Source organism: Giraffa tippelskirchi, chromosome 10, assembly GCF_054371585.1.
Source record: "Giraffa tippelskirchi isolate mGirTip1 chromosome 10, T2T-mGirTip1v1.2.pri, whole genome shotgun sequence".
Taxonomy (NCBI): Eukaryota; Metazoa; Chordata; class Mammalia; order Artiodactyla; family Giraffidae; genus Giraffa; species Giraffa tippelskirchi.
Window position 1 is genome coordinate 70440925 of NC_137284.1, and position 18470 is coordinate 70459394.

Below are 18470 nucleotides of genomic sequence, written 5' to 3' on the forward strand. Positions count from 1 at the left end.
TTTCTTGCTTTTCATCACTTTTTATCCTAGGTTGCTCTATCTTATCCTTCAGTTAGCAAACATTCACCTAAAATACCTGATATATTCCATAAGACTATGTCTACAAATAATACTGGAAGTAGTTGAAGGAATTAATAGGCACTGGTATTCCAGAAGACAGCTGTTCAACGGGACTTTCTGCTATGCAAGAAATGCCTTTTTGCACCCACCAGTATAGTCGCAACTAGTAGCATGTGTTTACTGACACCTGGGAATGTGGTTAGTGTAACTTAGGGAAAAAAAATCCTATTGTATTTTATTTAACTTTGACTAATAGCTAGTGTATTAAAGAGTGCCATTCTAGAATACCAATGACTTGAATAACCTGAGATCAGAGGAAACAGATAAAACTGATTTGAACAGAATGACAGGAGAAATACGAAGACAAAAAAGGACAATGATTATGATGAATCAATGCCTGTAAGAGTTTAATCTTCTTCTGACATTTAGGTTCTTTTGACATTTAGGTCACAAGGCTTTACTGGAGGTGGAAATATATTATCTAAATTTTCGGTAACTTAAGGTGACTTATTTTTGCTTTGGGGCAATTCTAAGAATTTAGAAACTTCAGATTTGGGTGAAACATTCCTGTTATTGCTTTATAGTCAAAGAAAATAAACTACATGTTTCATGAGATTTAAAGATTTTTTGTTAGAGGAACAAAACACACTGACATTTAGATAGATGAAAAGGAGAACTCCCTGTCATTTAGAGCTCCAAAGAAGAGATGGCTACCAGACAGGGACATGCAAGAATTCCCCTCCCCACCAACCCAGCAGGTACCAGCAAGCTATAGCTATAGGGGGTAAAGGAGAGAGGATCAGCTAGGTTCAGAAGGATCCCTGTGGACTGGCAAATTTGGATGCTTTTTCTGGCTCAGGTCATAGGGGCAGTCCTCAATTGCCTGCTTTCTGACCTCGAGGCAGTTAGCATGGAGGCACAATGGTTCTGAAGGTGGGAGCCTGATGAGGGACATGGCTGGAATGTGGACTTAAACAGTTGCTCAAGAAGGGGACTGACCACCTGTTAGTTAGGTCCTCAAAACTGAGTCTAGACAGCACAAAACCAACTATATTACAGTTGACCTTTTGTTGTCTTGGCATCAGTTCTCAGCTCAATTATCTAACGAACTCTAGTAGCCTAGGTAGTAGAGGAAATATTAGAGAGTAGCATATATGTTCCCCTAAACTGCCTAGGAAAATATTTTATTATGAGAGTCAGAAGGAGGAAAACAAGTAGAAGTATAAGTAGGTCAACCTGTAGCCAAGTTTCCTATTTGTAAGACAAAAACGAATCTGAAATTTGGGAGTCTCTAACAATATCATGGTGGACTTATAAGGTGTGTTACAGTCCAAATTATATATTTTTGATAATGTTATCTTGTATTCCCTGAGTCAAGGTGGTAGGCGCAGCAGTTTTGTAGATGCAGAGTATGAACTGCTTAGGGCTTCCTAGGTGGAGCAGTGGGAAAGAATCACTTGCCAATACAAGAGACCTAGGAGATGCAGGCTCAATTCCTGGGTTGGGAAGATCCCCCGAAGAAAGAAATGGCAGCCCATTCCAGTATTCTTGCCTGAAAAATCCCATGGACAGTGGAACCTGGTGGGCTACAGTCCATGGGGTCGCAAAAGAATCACACATGACTGAGCGCACGCACACACACACACGCACGCACACACACACACATGTATTGCTAGTTCAGTAAGGCATATGTAAAGGTTAGTGGTATTTGTTCATAGCCAAGGAGAAGGGGTGGTTATGGTGGCCATACCTATAGGGTGGGTGGTTGTGGTGGCAAGCTGGAGGGAAAGAGGAAGTGGGAAAAGGCTCTGGAGAGTAGGAGGTCCAACTAAAGGGTGGGCCAACGTGAGGCAGTTACCTACTTGGGGAAGAAGTAATTTCTATTAATTTTTAGAATGGCACAGAGAGCAGTAACCTTTATAAGATTTCCCTTTAGGTCTGCAAGTGTAGATATAGAGCAAGGAGCATACCACAGGCTAAGTAAACAGCAAAGCCGAGAAACACACAGAATCCCAAATCTCAAAATAAATAGATAAATAAAATAAAGAGCTCATGTCCAATTGGTTGGCATCTTAGGAGAGTCAATTGGAGAGTGCTGCTGGTATGATGGTCTCAGTGTTTGGGAATAGCTGTCTCTGTCACAGGGTGCAAAGTCATTTCCAAGTCTTTGGCCCAGGTAGTATTATCTAACATGGTATCTTTTCTAAGAGCAAACTCCTAGTCCAGGGCAAAGCAATTTGGGATATGAGACTGAAGTATCTTTATAAATGGATACCCACTCAAGTTAATAAGGGTCTTGTTTTTGTGGCTCTATAGTATTATAACAAGACTTAGCCACTTGTAAAATATGAAGACAATTTTGATCCTGAGAGCTTGACTTAAAAACATTTTTTAAATCAAGGCTTTGTGGATGCACAGCTAACAAAGATGATGTTTGCCTTAATGAAATTGCCATAATTGAACCAAAGCACCAGAACCCAACTGACATAATTAAATTCCTAATGAAGGGTGGCCAAATCTAAAAGCTCCCACTGTCCAAGAGAGTGTCTAGATGGATGATGAATGGGATTCTATTGCAGACAGGTTTTAAATCACATGACCTATTTGGGGTGCATCTTATTAACGGGATGTCATGTTTGTAAATTAAAATATCTGTGACTGAGTGTGGAGCTCCAGCATTACCCCATAGGCAAGCCCTCCAATTTAGCCAATTACCATGGGCCCTTTACCTCAGTTGTTGGTTTGGTGGGTAATGGGCAAGCCAATGAAGACATCAGGTTGTAGGGATGTGGGTTCCAGAATCTGCCAAATTTGGTTGAAACAGTAACTTAGCTGGAGGATTGGAGCCTCTGAATTGCAAACCAATGAAAGCATCCAGACCAACAGCAATAAGATCAAGTTCTTCAGTCGCTCAGTCATGTCCGACTCTTTTGCAACCCCATGGACTGTAGCTTGCCAGGCTTCTCTGTCCCTGGGATTTTTACAGGTGAGAATACTGGACTGGGTTGCCATTCCCTTCTCCAGGTCAACAGAATAGTATGCAACTGCACTTGAAAGACTTATTGTTTGATGTAGATTTTCCTCTGGCATGTATAATTACAGATAAGGGGTTGTCTGACTTTATCATTATGGGATATGATGTTAGTTTTATTATTATCTCCTTATGTGGTCTTCATTTTATTTACTAAGTCCAGTTTTCTCCCTTCTGGTAGCCCACATTGTCTAAGGGAATGTTCCGAGGGAAGTAATTTTAATTTTCTGGAAGAAATCAGCTTGAGAGCCAAGATTAATTATCCTAAATATTGATAAAGATTCTTAGAGTGGTGGAAGTTTGGACTCAAATGAGTCCCATGTCAGATGGGCAGGTTCCTGGCCCATAAGACAGTCTATGGTGAATGGGTCCATGGGAGGGGAACAGAACTGAAATCTCTAACAGCAGGAAAAGACATTATTAAAGGACCTGATATATAATGCATCTTTATATACAAGTAGCCAGACATCTTTCCCTTTAAATAAAGCAAACATCCAAAGGAAGGATTTTCTGAAGGCTGGTGTGTGGTATGAGTTGGCTAAGAAGCCTTGACTTAAGAGGGATTAATACCTGGGGGCAAGATAGACACTGTCCAGTGGTTTGTCATCTTTTGACTGAACAGAGAGTTCTTTGAGGGGCCCATTAGGCCTCTCAATTAGACCAGTTGTCTGGGACCTACTGGAGAATTGAGTTTTATTGGCTGCCAGTCCAGCAGCCCAGCACCGTGTATTCTGAGAAGTGAAATATGTGCCTTGATCACTGTCAGCAGTGTCTGGAATGCCCAAAGGGATAAGGAGTGACCTGCTGGGACCTTATATTGTGACCTTAATACATGCAGAGATATGTGTGACCTTGATTTCTATTCTGGGCTGTGAGCAAAGAGGTTCACAGAGTTCTTTATCCCGAACAGAGGGAACAACTCTTAGGCAATGACTCAAGAATATGTATATGTAAAAAGAAAAGGAAAATGTATACAGCGTAATTCACTGATGAGGGCGTCCAGTGCTAAAATGCTTGTCTGAAGTACGGCAAATTTTCTGACTCTCGGGCCCTGTCCTTTAAAACAGACATACCACTTGAGAGATGGGAAGCAGTGCTATACCACTGAAGTGAAGCGAAGTGAAGTGAAAGTCGCTCAGTCGTGTCTGACTCTGCAGCCCCATGGACTATACAGTCCATGAAATTCTCTGGGCCAGAATACTGGAGTGGGTAGCCTTTCTCTTCTCTAGGGGATCGTCCCAACCCAGGGACTGAACTCAGGTCTCCTGCATTGCAGGCGGATTCTTTACCAGCTGAGCAATAAGGGAAGCCCAAAATGTTAGTCGCTCAGTTGTGTCTGACTCTGTGACTCTGTGGGCTGCAGGCCTGTCCATGGAATTCTCCAAGCAAGAATACTGGAGTGGGAAGCCATTCCCCTGGAGAAGAGAATCAGATCAGGAAGATCCTGATCTGAGGATTGAACCCAGTCTCCTGCATTGCAGGCAGATTCTTTCCCATCTGAGCACCTTCCCTGATAGCTATACCACTGAACTTCATCATTTATGATGGTGGCAATGCCGCCCAATAATCTACAAAATTGCACTTCTAGTCCATCAGTTGATCCCAAGGGACTCTGCTGGTAGCTAAGGTAACCGGGGGAAAGAGAGCCTTATTGAGCAGCCTGTCATCTGGCAAGAGACTGAAGACAGGAGAGACCAACCGCTCCTCAGGTGGAATATCCCAGAAAACTCAGGTTTGGTTTCACCCCTTAAGAAGAAGGCCTAAGTAGAGGTGCTAAGTTTGAGGGGTGTTGCATTTATAAACCAGGGCATAATTGGCAACTGGGTATAGAAGGTCACATGCTTAGGGATCTGTGAGAGCCACCATTTCTAGGAGAGGCCAGTATGTGGCAAGTGATTTTTAGTCTAGTGGTGTACAGCAGTGAGCCAAGCATTGAGCCAAGCTCAGTTGCCCATATCCAAGGGAAACCTATGGGCCCCATAAGCATCCTGAAATTCCTGCAGATGTGAGAAGAGGTTGATAAAACCTTTGTAGTGAAGGAGCCACTAACAGGAGTGCCTGCCAATTTTATTTTTTTCTAAATCAGTGTTTTTAATAAAGAGAAATATGTTTATGAGAGAAAATAACTGAGCTTGTTGGTTTGGAGTCCTTTCAACAATACAATCTGATATTTAGCTGAGAATAATTACTACAACTATTGAGATCAATACTACTTAGTGACTCTGTATTAAGGCAGAGATAAGCCTCACTGGTGCTTCCTTTTAGAAGGGCTATATCCACTGAGATGAAAGGCCCAACTCAATTTTTCATGAGATGCTATTACTTCAAATTTCATTTTCTGCCCGTCAGTATCATGCACAATGGTGTTCCCTGTGAGACTATGTTTTACTGCAAACCTTTAGCACCAGCTAACATGTTTGCACATAAATGGGTGATTTTCCTCAAGCAGGGAGAAAATATGACTCTCGAGACCAAGCACTGTTGTGTGGCTTCCACCATAGTTTTGTCTCAGACAGTGATGCACACTGGGATGTGAGTTTTCGTACATTGCTTTCTGTCACCTCTGCATTTGAATGTTTCCTGGCATATTTCATTGTGTTGTTTCATTTTTTGTGATTTCTCTTGCATACTTTTGCCACAGTGGACAACCCTTCTGACATAAGTAGCCTTAATGTAGTGATCCACCATGAGGCATTGTTCTTTTTTTCCTTCAATTATAAGAGGTTTAAGTATAGGTAAAATTTGACTATTAAATAGAGTGGTGGTGGACATAATCACCGAATTAATATGGCACCTATATTAATTAGGTCTTATATAAAGCTTGAATTTTTTTTTAAGCTGTTTTAACTCATTGGCATTTTGCCAACAAAGGTCCGTCTAGTCAAAGCTATGGTTTTACCAGTGGTCATGTATGGATGTGAGAGTTGGACTATAAAGAAAGCTGAGCACCGAAGAATTGATGCTTTTGAACTGTGCTGTTGGAGAAGACTCTTGAGAGTCCCTTGGACTGCAAGGAGATCCAACCAGCCCATCCTAAAGAAGATCAGTCCTGGGTGTTCATTGGAAGGACTGTTGTTGAAGCTGAAACTCCCATACTTTGGCCACCTCATGCAAAGAGCTGACTCATCTGCAACAAGTCTCTGGCAAACACAGATTGTGACTAAAAGCAGACCTGCAGAATCTTCCGGCCTGGAAAGCATAGTTCAAGGGGCCTCGGGCTTCAGGACTAAAGCTCAAGCTCAAATTCCATCCACAAACTGCTCTCTCCATGGTCTGGAGCCGATTAGTGGGTCAGGAGTGGTCTCCCAAGAAGTTATCCAAAAGTCAGTGGTTTTGACCACAGTGCCAATTGTTTTATAAGACTTGAAGAATTCTTTTGATGGTGGCATACAACACACTGATTCATGCAGATGAAAGGCTGAACACTTTGTTACTTAATGCAACTGAGGAGAGATGGCCGCTGGGCAGGGCCGCTCAGGAAGCTGCAACCAGGGAAGGGTTGACAGCCATACCGGTAGCTTTGGCAGGCAAGGTTGAGTCAGGTTTATAAGGCTCGTGAGGATGGGCTGATTTGAATCATGAGCATAGCGGTTATCCTTTGTTGTCTGGTTGTTGCTGTTTAGTCGCTAAGTTGTACCTGACTCTTTTGCAACCCCATACACTGTAGCCAACCAGGCTCCTCTGTCCATGGGATCTCCCAGGCAAGAATACTGGAGTGGGTTGCCATTTCCTTCTCCAGGGGATCTTCCCGACCCAGGGATAGAACTCACATCTCCTGCATTGGCAGGCAGATTTTTTTTTATCGCCTGAGCCACTAGGGAAGCCCAGATGTCTGGCTGTTGTTGCTGTTCAGTCACTCAGTCGTGTCCAACTCTTTGCAACCCCATGGACTGCGGCACGCCAGGCTTCCCTGTTCTTCACCATCTCCCAGAGCTTGCTCAAACTCATGTCCGTTGAGTCAGTGATGCCATCCAATCTTCTCATCTTCTGTCATCACCTTTTCCTCCTGTCTTCAATCTTTCCCAGCATCAGGGTCTTTTCAAATGGTTGGCTCTTTGCATCAGGTGGCCAAAATATTGGAGCTTCAGCTTCAACATCAGTCCTTCTAATGAATATTCAGGGTTGATTTCGTTTAGGATGGACTAGTTGGATCTCCCTGCAGTCCATGGGACTCTCAAGAGTCTTCACCAACACCGCAGTTCAAAAGCATCAATTCTTTGGCACTCAGCTTTCTTTATGGTCCAAATCTCACATTCACACATGACTAATGGAAAAACCATAACTTTGACTATATGGACCTTTGTTGGCAAAGTAATGCCTGTGCTTTTTAATATACCGTTTAGGTTTGTCAAAACTTTTCTTCCATGGAGCAAGTTGGTACTTGCCATTATTAGGGTGATGCAATGTGGCCCAGACTGTGAGAGCCTGGAAAGGGAAGTTAATTTTCCAGGGCAACATGGTGGGCTCAAGCAAAATGAATCCTATACCCAGAAACTGACAGCAGCCAGATTACAAGGCTGAAAAAACCTGACCTTGGATAAATATCCAAGTCCCTTCACAATTTATAGGCAGATTCCATTAAAAAAAAAAAGGTCTAATGATTAACAAAGGCTTTTTTTTTTTTTTTTTTTCACTTCTTGGCACATAAATGGGATGTTTAAATGAGGCACTCAATTTTCTTAGTTACTTTTTTATAAACATGAAATACTGGTTCTATTTGATGAGATTCTTTTCAGAATTTTCTAAAATTCCAATAAAATACAGATAAATGATGTCAACACTTAAAAACCTTCCATCTGAGTGCTCATTTTGAAGTCTCGAGAGTTACTGAATTTCACAAAGTGCTATATTTGAAGAAGCTTGCTGACTAAGGTATTCTTACCAAGATTAATTAAGCAGCAATAGGCAAAAGAGAAAAAAAAAAATCATACTTTTCCTACTCTTGGTCAGTTTTTTAATGTTTTAAAAAAATTAACAGACACTGCAATAAATATAAGTTTTAGGGCTGATAGCATCCAAATTAATATTGCAATGCAATATAACAGTAACAGGCTATTACAATGATTTTGTGTAGATTTGTGCAGAGTAACTTCAATCAGGCCTTTAATACGGCTCAGCAGTCCATCTGTGTTATTCTAGAAACTTCCTCTCTCAGTTTCCCCAATGATTGATTCAAATTTTCTTCTCTTTCCTGGTATGTCTCCATCTTTCCTATAACATTAGAGGGAGTTTTTCTTTTCCTGTCTAAGGCAACTCCCCTCATCTGTGTGTTTAGACCCCATTATAATTTCTCAGGAATATTATCAAACTTCCCTTTCCTTAATATTTAACCATACCTTCTCAACTAGACCTTTTCCATCAATATGGAGTCATCCTAGACTTATATTCCTATCTCTCTGCCACTCCACAGTTGGTCTTTAAAAGCAATTACTTCTTTTGCTGTCTTCATTTTCTCATCTTCTATGCATCTACTAGCATACTTTATGCCAACATAGCTATGTACCATTTATTTATGGAACAATCCTTCCTAAGGTCATCAAGGACTTCTATTTTGCCAAATCTAGGGGATATTTTTAGTGCTCGTTTCATTGATTTCTCAGAAGCATCTGGGACTATTAACTGCTTACTCCTTCTTTAATTACCCTCTTACTTTAGCTCCCATGATGCAATACTCCTGTACGATGCCAGAATTAAAGTACCTGAGTAAAGGAAACATCAATAGGAATGCAAGATAAAAAAAGAGAGAGATAAAACACATCACCAGTAAACCCGACTGTCCAAAAATAATTATGTGATTGTTGCCAACACCATCCACCAAAAACTCTCTCCCTTCTTTGATAGCTACCGGATATAAGATGCATAGTTATATTACATTTTTCAGCCTCTCTTAAAATTGGCTGTGACCACTAGCTGAAATTCCTCGAAAGGTAAGTAAAGAGCACCACAATGGTCCTATGAATGACACATCACCTCACTCTGGTCAGAATGGCCACAAAATTTACAATCAATAAATGCTGGAGCGGGTATGGAGAAAATGGAACCCTCTTGCAATGGTGGGAATATAAATTGATAAAGCCACTATGGAGAAGTATGCATGCATGGGTGCTAAGTTGCTTCAGTTGTGTCTGACTCTTTGGGACCCTATGGACTGTAGCCCGCCAGGCTCCTCTGTCCATGGGATTCTTCAGGCAAGAATACTGGAGTGGGTTTCCATGACCTCCTCCAGGGGATCTTGCTAACCCAGGGATTGAACCCGTGTCTCCTGCATCTCCTGCATTGCAAGCAGATTCTTTACCACCGAGCCACCAAGGAAGTCTGGAGAATAGTGCAGAGGTTCCCTAAAAAACTAAAAACAGAGCTACCATGAGATCCAGCAATCTCACTACTGGGCATATACCCAGAGAAAACCATAATTCAAAAAGACATGTGCACTCCAATGTTCATTTCAGTACTATTTACAATAGCCAGGATATGGAAACAACCTAAATGTGCATCAACAGAGGAATGGATAAATAAGATGTGGTACATATACACAACGGAATACTACTCAGCCATAAAAAGGAATGAAATTGGGTCATTTGTAGAGATGTGGATGCATCTAGAGACTCTCATACAGAGTGCAGTAAGTCAGAAAGATAAAAACAAATACCATATGTCAGCACATATATGTGGAATCTGAAAAAATAGCATAGACTATCTTATTTACAATGCAGAAATAGAGAAGAAACATATGGATACCAAGTGGGGAAGGAGGAGGTGGGATAAATAGTGAGATTGGGATTGACATATATATGTTATTGATACAATATATAAAATAAACAACTAAGGATAGTATACTGTATAGCACAGGAATCTCTACTCAGTGCTCTGTGGTGATCTAAAGGAGAGAGAAATCCAAAAAAGAGGGGATACGTGTCTACATGTAGCTGATTCACTTTTCTTTACAGTAGAAACTAGCATAACACTGTAAAGTAACTATGTGTGTGGGTGTGTTCAGCTGCTCAGCCATGTCCAACTCTTTTGTGACCCCATGGACTGTGGCCTTCCAGGCTCCTCTGTCCATGGAACTTTCCAGGCAAGAACACAGGAGCAAGTTGCCATTTCCTACTCCAAGGGATCTACCCATCAGAGGGATCCACCCACGTCTCTTGTGTCTCCTGCACTGGCAGGAAGATTTACCACTGAGCCACCTGGGAAGGCAAAGCAACTTTACTCCAATAAAAATTTCAAAAAGATGACACCTAAAAAAAAGAGAGAGATAAAGAAACTTCCCACATACCTTGCTCTGTGTGCTTACCTGTTTCATGAGGGCAAGTTGAAGATGGCAGAGATATAATCAACTTGGGTCTCTGAATGACTTAGTAAGGCAGAGATACCCCCTTTCACTATCATAAACATATATCTCCCTGGGTTGGAAAATTGTCCCACAGACTTTAATGTACATCAGAAATATCTGGAAAATTTACATATATTGCTGGCCCTCTAGACAAGAGTTTCTGATTCAGTACGTCTAGAGTGGGGCTTCCCAGTGGTAAGGAACCCACCTGCTATTGCAGGATACATAAGAGACACAGGTTCGATCCCTGGGTTGGGAAGATACCCTGGAGGAGGGCCTGGAAACCCAATTTCAGTATTCTTGCCTGAAGAATTCCATGGACAGAGGAGCCTGGTGGGCTACAGTCCATGGGGTCCAAAGAGTCGGACACAACTGAAGTGACAGCATGCAGAGAGGGGCTCAAGAATCTACTTCCCTTACAGTTCTCATACTTTGAGAAATGCTGACCTAGACTATTCTGTAGAAAAAAACTAATTCTTTTATTTCTCTTTTTTCAGCCATTACATTCAGAGTCTATTGTTAAAGCACTTATAGCTTCCCCTATCTAATTCAGAAGTGATTATGGAATCATAGCCAAAATCATCATATTTTCATGCTGGTAGAAATAGCTAATCTGACACAAACTACAACACAACCTTGTAAGCACATTGCATGATTGGGAAACAGGTCAAACTGTCTAAGTTCTCTAGTTTGTCATCTTTCTACATATTGTCCTATTTCTCCTACAACTGACCCCAGCTTCTAGGCCACAGTATCGTCCATAGATGCTCAATGTGTGAATAATTGAGGAGCTAAGGCTTAGAGCAGAAGAAATGCAGAGACAAAAAAATGGAATGGGAAAGGTACTTCACAAAGCAACACAACTGTGGAGTTTTAAAAATAGAAAGATAAAATTCATTCCAAAATTTATTTTGTATTTTGGGGAGAGGGGTCTGGAGTAGGGGGAAGAATGTGTATGCTATTTGAAGCCAAATTCAAAAAGACAAACACTCACCAGAGAGAATGGGTGTATTGGATAAGAGTCAACAGAAATGGTCACTGATTCAAATTCTGTAACTTATCAGATGAGAAATCTTGGATGACAGAATTCAACCATGAAGGGAGTGATCTAGATGAGCCCTAAGATCCTAACCAGATGTGACGACCTGACTCTTGCTGAACGGCTTATTTTATAACAGGGAAAAGAATAGACCTTTATCATTCTGTAATGACACATGTATAATAGGCTCAAAACATTTTGATGGACACATATGCTTTTCATGACGTTTAACTAGAATAGAGAGAGAATTCCATCCTTAAACCTGATATATTTTGATTTAAATGCCTTGGATTTTTTTTTTCTATTTTGGTGGGGGAATAAGATTTAAAGCAAGAAATGAAAAGTTGAGATATGCTGGCTCTTAAAATTTCCAAGTAATATAGGATAAGGAAGAGAGCTTTCCTTCTTAAAAGCCAGTTTGTACAACAGCTTTATTTATCTTCTAAACGTCCTTAGGCCACTCAATGGCTAAACATAGGCTTTACCTTTCCTAATATTGTTTTCTATCTATTTCATATAACCATGATTGAGTAATTTAAATTGACAGTCTCTTTACTGGTTGACATTCAAGACACCTTAAATTTTTCAAGAAACCATTTAGAGAATAATGTTTCCTTTATTCCTTCTCTCCTTTGATTAGAAGCATAAACCCTAAAGAAACACAAATATTGTCTTTGTGTTTTCAAAGATACTCCAAATTTTGCTCCTGGAAATATATTTTTATAATTTACCATCATCCCATGTCTCTCTCCTACTTTACTACTACATGAAATGATGGAAAACTTTTCCAAGCAAGAACAAAGTGTGGCAACTTACGCAAACCAGAAACTAAAACAATAAAATGAAAAAAAAACACCTACCAAGGAAGTCTAAAGTTAATCTGATTCTGTAAGGCAGGAATAGAATTGAACAATGATCACTAATATAACTGTGTGCTAAGCCTCTTCAGTCATGTCCAAGTCTTTGTGGCCCTATGGACTGCAGTCCACCTGGCCCCTCTGTCCATGAGATTCTGAACTGAACTGAACTGTGGCTCAGCTGGTAAAGAATCTACCTGCAATGTGGGAGACTTGGGTTCAATTCCTGGGTTGGGAAAATCCCCTGGAGAAGGGAATGGCAACCCATTCCAGTATTCTTGCCTGGAGAATCCCCATGGACAGAGGAGCCTTTCAGGCTACAGTCCAAAGAGTTGGACATGACTGAGCAACCAACACATACCACCTGGGAAGCCCCAAATCACTGCATTTTATAATATATTATAGAGGCAAATTCAATGGAAAGACATGAGAGACTAAATTCTCATGCTAGGGTGATTTCTAAGGATATTAGACACCAGGTTATGTATGCTATGATGTAGAAAACCTGAAAGTAAGATGGGAGCTCTGCTTTCAAGCCCTAACTATCCCACCCTACATCCTTTGAGGTTAACTGGTTTATTGAGTGAACTAAATTTGACGGAAATGTGTTCTGGAAGTCTATTTTTAACCAACTATTCCACTTATCATTCCTTTTTGATCAACCTTCCCGGCTCCCTGAGAGCACATTATGCAAATCTCGTAACTTCCAAGTCACTTCTATTTCCTCTTCAGTTATTATGACTCACTCTCAGTCAACTTTCTTCAAAAGTTCAATCTAGTCTAAATCACAGTTCCAATCTCAAATTCCATCCAGAGCTTCTTTCTTCTCCACAATTCAAGACTGGCCCATGGCTCAAAGTCTTCCTATGAGAAAGGGCATTTTTACTTATCTTTCACTTTCCCTCATCCTTCTCCTCCTTCCTTTCCTGCTTCCTCTTGGCCTGAGGTGAGAAAGGAGGAATTGAATGAAGAAGGGCAAAAGTCTTTCCTCCTATTTCTGTAGTCTGGCCTTTGTTTTCTTTCATGACAGCATTCCTATATGTTTGCTGTCTTCAGGCACATTGTGTGGATTTTTTTCAGAGGGCGTGGAGCGGGGTATGGATCTCCACAATGCATAGGATTGTATTGTGGGTGCTGGGCTCTGGGGATCTCTTCTTGGAAGCTTTCCTCTTTCATCTGTTTGTGCTGTGCTTAGTCACTCAGACATGTCCGACTCTTTGCGACCCCCCTGGACTGCAGCCCACCAGGTTCCTCTGTCCACAGGCTATTCCAGGCAAGAATACTGGAGTTGGTTGCCATTTCCTTCTCCAAGAGATCTTTCCAACCCAGGGATCAAACCTGGGTCTCTTACATCACAGGCAGATTCTCTACCACTGAGCCACCAGGGAAGCCCAAAGATTTCAGTATATTCATGCATCTACCCTGCAGGGGTTCGATTAAGCAGTGTCTCGTGTTCTACTCCAAGGAAGCCCACAAGATAAGCCTGTGAGGGTCTGTGACTCCTAAGCATTCAACCATGGTGTAGCACGGTCTGCCTTTCTTTAAGGCACTGCCAGTCTCTATATGCTTTGCATGGGTCACCTTATCTTGGAGAGAAGGAGCCTCCATGCCCCAGTATTCTCTTCTGAGCTCACGGCTCAACAACCCAGATGAATTATCTGTTTATAGATCTTATTTAGACTGAAGGAGGTGTGAGTGTGAGGGTCAAGAGAACCGCATTAAGTGAATATGAAGAAGCAGACGGTACACCTCCTCCTGTTATATTTTATCAAAGCAATTAAGGATGGCTCAAAGAAGGTGAGTCCACTGAAGACAAGGGATCTGACTGGAGGATGACACACCAAATATAAGCCACATGGACCACGGTCATCACTTACCTTCAGAATAGAAGAGCGGTTGCATCAGTTTGATGGCCTTCTTAAGAATTACTGTCACAGACTTTTCAGCTATTTTACCCCGCTGATACTAATAATCATTCTAAGCTGAAAGCAGTAGACTTTGGGATGATCTTACACCCCAATAAACATTGTTACTGCTGTACAATCATGGTAGAATTACCTTGTTGAAAGTACTAGGTTCATCTTGCAGAGATGGAAGCAGGGCACTTTAGTGTTGAAGAATGTGGTTGAATGTCTAAATAAAGGGCTGCTGTTCTGTTGGAGCAGGTGGCCTCTGGTATGGAAGACCTGTATTTGATGCTGAGCTTGTGAAAACCTAAAATGAATAAATATTTTCCCATCAGAAAACCCCAGCAAAACAAAACCAGACACCTGCCATGCCATCTTTTTGTAAGTGCTTTTTGAATTACTTGTAACTACTTGACACTCTGAAACATGGGAGTGATTTCTGCCTATGGTGATAAACTTCAGAGTACAAGAGCACAGACACAGAACACTTAACTATCTTTTACCGAGGTGTTGTGATACCAAACAAGGTACCTAACCTTTACGTGAATTCCCCAGCTGGGCTGCTGTATTAATGTCCTATGAGCGTTATAACAACCTACCACAAACCTGAAGGTTTAAACCAATGCAAATTTATTCTCTTAAAAAGTTTTGGAGACTAGAAGTTTCAAATCGATTTTATTGGGCTGAAGTCTTGGTGTTGACATGGCTTATTCATTATAGAGGCTCCAAGGGATTGTCCATTTGTTTACCTTTTCTAGCTTCTAAGGCTACCTGCATTCATTGGCTCATAGCTCTTCCTTACATCACCTCAACCTCGTTTCCAAATTAAACATCTGCTTTCTCTCAGATCTCCTGCCTTCTTCTTATCAGACCTCTGTGATTACAGCCAATCTGGATGATCCAACATGGTCTCTTCTTCCCAAGATCCTTAGCTAAATCACATCTATAGGGTCTCTTTTTGTTATCAGGTGTCCTTTACAAGTCCTGGGGATTAGGATGTGGATCCTTTGGAGGCTAACATTCAGCCTATCACAGTTGTTTTAAGGATTAGATTAGATCATAGACTTAGATAAGTATCTATTGTAATATCTAGCACATATTAACACTCAGCACGTGTTCATTTCCTTCCTTCTACCTCCTCATTCTATTTACTAGGTTGTAGGATTTGGGTTTAGACACCTGATAACTTAAGAGCCCTTGCTACCTCATCTGGAGAACTGGATATATTTATAGATAGATATATTTATAATATTCCCTTTAGAAATGTGATGATGGGTAAGACTGACTTAGCATCTGCTATCCTTAAGTTTTGAGATTCACATTCTATTCAAGGGAGCAGACAATAAAATCATCTTATATATGATATTATGACATATATGGTTATATGATATTAGTTAGTGCCATACAAGACTTTAGTCAAGGGAGAAGAGATAATGGGGGAAGGGCAGGATCACACAGAGTCTACTCTCTGCATTTATTTAGCCCTGTTAAAGGTCACCTCCCTAGAAAAGACCTGATTGATGATGTGATCTATGAGTATCCCTGCCTCCTCTACATATCTTTCTCCTTTTCCTTGAATTAAATTTTAGGGCACTAATTACTATTCCAAATTGTATGTTCTTATTTTATTTACTAATTTAATGTCTCTCCCTCTAGTATAATGTGAGCTTCCGGACAATGGGGGTTCATTCATCTTGTTCATCATTACACTCATAGAAGAGTCTGACAAGAGTAGGGGCTCAGTTAATGTTTATCAAGTGAACTGAGACGCTGATTAAATCACATAAACTACTACAGCTCAGGGTGTTACAAACTCAGACACAACTCAGCAACTAACACATTCACATGTGGCTGTATATCATCAAAACAAACAATCCTATCAAAAAATGGGCAGAAGATTTAAACAGACATTTCTCCAAAGAAGACATAGAGATGGCCAAGAAGAACATGAAAAGGTGTTTAACATCACTAATTAATGTTGTTTAGTCACTCAGTCGTGTCCAACTCTTTGCAACCCCATGTACTGCAGTATGCCAGACTTCCTTCTACTTCACCATCTCCCAGAGCTTGCTCAAACTCTTGTCCATTGAGTTGGTGATGTCATCCAACCATCTCATCCTCTGTCATTCAGCTTCTCCCCCTGCCTTCAATCTTTCCCAGCATCAGGGTCTTTTCTAATGAGTCAGCTATTCTAATCAGGTGGCCAAAGTATTGGGAGCTTCAGCTCCAGCATCAGTCCTTCTAATGAATATTCAGTGTTGATTTCCTTTAGGATTGACTAGTTTGATCTTCCAGTCCAAGGAACTCTCAAGAGTCTTCTTCAGCACCACAGTTCAAAAGCATCAATTCTTCCATGCTCAGCCTTCTTTACAGTCCAACACTCACATCCATACAAGACTACTGGAAAACCATAGCTTTGACTATATAGACATTTGTTGGCAAACTAATGTCTCTGCTTTGTAATATGCTGTCTAGGATTCTCATAGCTTTTCAAGGAGCAAGCATCTTTTAATTTCATGGCTTTTGCAGTCACTGTCCTCAGTGATTTTGTAGCCCAAGAAAATAAAGTCTCTCACTGTTTCCATTGTTTCCCCATCTATTTGCCATGAAGTGATCGGACTGAATGCCATGATCATCGGTTTTTGAATTCTGAGTTTTAAGCCAGCTTTTTCACTCTACTCTTTCACCTTCATCAAGAGGATCTTTAGTTCCTCTTTGCTTTCTGCCAAAGGGTGGTGTCATCTGTGTATCTGAGGTTATTGATATTTCTCTCGGCAATCTTGATTCCAGCTTGTGATTCATCCAGCTCGGCATTTCATATGATGTACTCTGCAGAGAAGTTAAATAAACAGGGTGACAATATACAGCCTTAACACACTCCTTTCCCAATTTGGAACCAGTCTGTTGTTCCATGCAAGGTTCTAACTATTGCTTCTTGACCTGCACACAGGTTTCTCAGGAGGCAAGCAAGGTGGTCTGTATTTCCATCTCTTTAATAATTTTCCACAGTTTGTTGTGATCCACACAAAAGCTTTGGTGTAGTCAATGAAGCAGAAGTAGATGTTTGTCTGGAATTCTCTTGATTTTTCTATGATCCAACGGGTGTTGTAATTTGATCTCTTGCTCCTCTGCCTTTTCTAAATCCAGCTGGAACATCTGGAAGTTCTCGCTTCATGTACCGTTGATGCCTAGCTTGGAGGATTTTGAGCATGACCTTGCTAGCATATGAAATGAGTGCAATTGTTTGGCAGTTTGGCATTCATTCTTTGGCATTGTCCTTCTTTTGTATTGGAATGAAACTGACCTTTTCTAGTCCTGTGGCCACTGCTGAGTTTTCCAAATTTGCTGGCATATTGAGTGCAGCACTTTCACAGCATCATCTTTTAGGATTTGATATAGCTCAGCTGGAATTCCATCACCTCCACTATCATTGTTCATAGTGATGCTTCCTAAGGTCCATTTGACTTCACATTCCAGGATGTCTGACTGCAAGTGAGTAATCACACCATCATGGTTATCCAGGTCATTAAGATACTTTTTGTACAGTTCTTCTGTATATTCTTGCCACCTCTTCTCTATATCTTCTGTTTCTGTTAAGTCCATATCATTTCTGTCATTTATTGTGCCTATCTTTGCGTGAAATGTTCCCTTGGTATCTCTAATTTTCTTGAAGAGATCTCTAGTCTTTTCCATTCTATTGTTTTCCTCTACTATTATTAGAGAAATGCAAATAAAACTACAATGAGATATCACCTTATACCAGTCAGAATTGCCATCATCAAAAAATCCACAAACAATAAATGCTGGAGAGAATTTGGAAAAAGGGAACTCTCCTACACTATTGGGAATGTAAATTTGTATAGCCACTATGGAAAACCATATGGAGGTTCCTTATAAAAATAAAAATAAAGTTACTATATGACCATGCAATCCTACTCAGGCATATATCTGGAGAAAAACATGGTCCAAGAGGATAAATGAATCCCAATATTCATTGCAACAGTGTTTATAATAACCAAGACATGGAAGCAACCTAAATGTCTATCAACATTTAGGAATGTTGATAGAGGAATAGATAGAGTAATTGTGGTACATATATACAAGGGAATGTCCTTCAGTCATTAAAAAGAATAAAATAATGCCATTCACACCAACATGGGTGGACCTAGAAACTGTCATACTAAATGAAATGTTAGAAAAAGAGAAATGTAGTATGATATTGCTTATATGTAAAATCTAA

At 40.6% G+C, this 18470-nt stretch overlaps 1 protein-coding gene across 1 annotated transcript in view; it reads right to left on the reverse strand.

Annotated features, from left to right (window-relative positions):
- DGKB (diacylglycerol kinase beta) overlaps nt 1-18470 on the reverse strand; it is a 1170055-nt gene that overhangs the window by 1000037 nt on the left and 151548 nt on the right. The window contains exon 4 of the mRNA XM_081537628.1: nt 14382-14537. The gene's annotated coding sequence lies outside the window, so the exon portion shown is untranslated. The remainder of the gene's footprint in view (nt 1-14381; nt 14538-18470) is intronic.